Source organism: Mandrillus leucophaeus, unplaced genomic scaffold, assembly GCF_000951045.1.
Source record: "Mandrillus leucophaeus isolate KB7577 unplaced genomic scaffold, Mleu.le_1.0 Scaffold390, whole genome shotgun sequence".
Taxonomy (NCBI): domain Eukaryota; kingdom Metazoa; phylum Chordata; class Mammalia; order Primates; family Cercopithecidae; genus Mandrillus; species Mandrillus leucophaeus.
This window is the reverse complement of record NW_012104143.1, coordinates 1824852-1828133: the sequence shown is the minus strand read 5'-3', so window position 1 is coordinate 1828133 and position 3282 is coordinate 1824852. Positions and strand designations below refer to the sequence as shown.

The 3282-nt window shown below is 41.4% G+C and overlaps 1 pseudogene; it reads right to left on the bottom strand.

Annotated features, from left to right (window-relative positions):
- Window positions 1-268: 268 nt before the first annotated feature.
- LOC105547533 lies at window positions 269-873 on the bottom strand (annotated as a pseudogene).
- Window positions 874-3282: the final 2409 nt, after the last annotated feature.

Genomic DNA, 3282 nt, shown 5'->3' with positions numbered 1-3282 from the left:
AGCGGTTCTCCTGCCTCCACCTCCTGAGTAGCGGGAATAACACTTGTGCACCACCACACCCAGCTAATTTTTCTATTTTTAGTAGAGACAGGGTTTCACCCTGTTGGCCAGGCTGGTCTTGAACTCTTGACCTCCGGTGGTCTACCAGCCTCGTCCTCCCAAAGTGCTAGGATTACACGCTTGAGCCACTGCACCTGGCTCAAAAATCTTAGTAATTTTTTTTGACTGTCCTAAATTATTTATTAGGTATGAGTTTTACAAACTTTACTTATATTAGCGGTAACAGCGGAGATTGAGAGTATTGCGCCTTCTCCAAGCTGCCCGGCAAGAACCACCAACAGTGTGGTGGCACTTATGGCCCTTTCCAAGGCCATGGCTCTTTTGGCCTGCACATGTCAGCTCACGCATCTCCTTGTGCTTGTGAACCGGTTTGGTGATCCACTGGGTGTCAGGATTTCTTCTGATAACTTTATGGAATGGATCAATGAGAATAACCTCAAAAAGTCTGTATGTGGAATCTTCACCAACCCAATAAGAATTCAGGACTCTTAGAGTCCCACAGTGGCATCCAACTCACTCCTCTGCAATCAACTGAAGGCTTCAGTTAATACCATGATGGACAGGCTTGCCGTAAGTTGCATCCTTAGGAATTGGGCATTTTTGGCCATCACAGGGAATACGAATCCTATATATAACATAACCTTGCTTGGTCTTGTAGCCCAGTTGGTGCACTTTATGGGGCTGGGTGGGGCAGGAAGCCCTGTGGAGAGCAGAGAGCTGGTGGTACTGCCAGCAGCAGACCCTCAGAAGAAAACTCATGACATCAGACTGCTTCTTCCTCTGTAGCTCCTGGGTTTACTTGTGTGCACCCATCTTGGCTTACCTGATGGCTTCTGCCAGACAGAAAGGTCAAAAATCTTAATAATTTTTATTTTGAAAAATATATGCATGTGGTTAGAAATAACTTCGAACAGTTCAAAAGGGTGAAAAGCAATCTCCTTCTTGTACCCAAGGAGTACCTGGTAAGATACAACATCTCACACAAGACTTACAAAACCTCTATGGAAACTATTAAAAAAACGTGTTAAGAGAGAGTAAAGAAGACCTAAATAAATGGAGAGATATACATATTCATTAATTGGAAGAGCCTAGACTCAAAGGGCGCGAACTCTTGTATTGATTCATAGATCCAATGAAATCCCAATGAAAAGCTCAGTTTTTTTTTTTTTTTTTTTTTTTTTTTTTTTTTTTTTAGAACTTGACAATCTGATTCCAAAACTGATAGGGGAAAAAAAGGGAGTCAGAGTACCCAAGACACTCTTGGGAGGAAAAAACAAAACCAAAAATGAACTGTGGGCTGGGTGCAGTGGCTCACTCCTGTCATCCCAGCACTTTGGGAGGCTGAGGTAGGCAGATCATCTGAGATCAGGAGTTTGAGACCAGCTTGGCCAACATGGTGAAACCCTGTCTCTACTAAAAATTCAAAAATTAGCTGGGTGTGGTGGTGGGTGCCTGTAGTCCCAGCTACTTGGGAGGCTGAGGCAGGAGAATCACTTGAACCCAGGAGGCAAAGACTGCAGTGAGCTGAGACTGTGCTACTGCACTCCAGTCTGGCAATAGAGCGAGACTCTGTCTCAAAAAAAAAAAAAAAAAAAGCTAGACACGAAGTTAGGGAGAGGGTAGACAAACCAGAACCCACATTTCTTTTTTGTTGTTGTTGTTTATTTTTCCATTATAGCCATTCTAGCACAATTAGAGTAATGTCTTATTGTGGTCTGTTGAAATATTTTAAAGGAAGTTACAGAGATCATGAGAGATTACATCAAGTGCCATGCTATACATGTCTAAAAATACACGTTTATGGATTAGAAGACTTAATATTGTTTAGATGAAAATACTACCCCAAACTGATCTATAGACTTGATATAATCCCTATGAAAACCCCAATGTCCTTGTTTGCAGACTTGGAAAATTCAAACCTAAAATTCACATGGTATTGCACCCAATAGCTAATCTTGAAAAATGAGCAGAGTTGGAAGACTCACACTTGGCGATTTCAGAATTTACCACAAAGCAACAATAATCAAAATGTTTGGTCTTGGTAGGAGGATAGGCATATAGATTAGTGGAATAGAATTGAGAGTCTGGAAATAACCCATACATCTATGGTCAATTTTTTTTTTTTTTTTTTTTGACAAAGTCTCACTCTGTCACCCAGGCTGGAGTACAAAATTATCATGCTTGTAAGTTCTGAAATATTTTTCTCTTATTATTTCATATACAGTTTTTTTTTCTTTTTTCTTTTGCTGTGTTTTGTCAGTTTTATTTTTCTGAAATGCTTATTATTTAGATGTGGGATCTTTTTGTGTGACCTTCTAATGTTCTCTATTTTCTCTGATCTATGCAAGATTTCAGCAATTTTTTCTTCTTCCCTTTTCTTCTTTTACTTCTTGCTTTCTTAATTTCTGAGAGCTCCTTTTTGTTCCCTGAATGTTCCTTTTAAAAGATACACTGGTCGGGTGCAGTGGCTCACACCCGTAATACCAGCACTTTGGGAAGCCAGTAGGAGGATCGTTTGAAGTCAGGAATTTCAGAGAAGAATTCTGCAATCTCCTCGTTAAAGGCTGTGGTAGTCATACCTGTACCTATGAATAATTCTACCCAAGGCTGGACATCGTAGCTTACGCCTGTAACCCCAGTACTTTGGGATGCTGAGGCGGGTGGATCACCTGAAGTCAGGAGTTTGAGACAAGCCTGGCCAACATGGTGAAACCCCGTCTCTACTAAAAATACAAAAATTGGCTGGGCGTGGCAGTGCATGCCTGTAATCCCAGCTATTTGGGAGGCTCAGGGAGGAGAACTGCTTGAACCTGGAGCCGAGATCATGCCATTGCACTCCAGTCTGGGCAACAAGAGTGAAATTCCATCTCAAAAATAAAATAAAATAAAAATAAAAAATTCTAACCAATGAGGTATGATTGAAAATGACACACATCTTTCTCAATCATACTTCATCAGTTAGAATTATTATTATTATTATTTGAGACAGGGTCTTGCTCTGTTGCCCAGGCTGGAGTGCAGTGTTATGATCTCGGCTCACTGCAGCCTCTGCTTCCCAGGATCAACTGATTCTTCTATCTCAGCCTCCCAAGTAGCTGGGATTACAGGCATGCACCACCATGCCCAGCTAATTTTTTGCATTTTTAGTAGAAATGGGGTTTCACTATGTTGGCCAGGCTTGTCTTAGACTCCTGACCTCAGGTTATCCACCTGCCTTGGCCT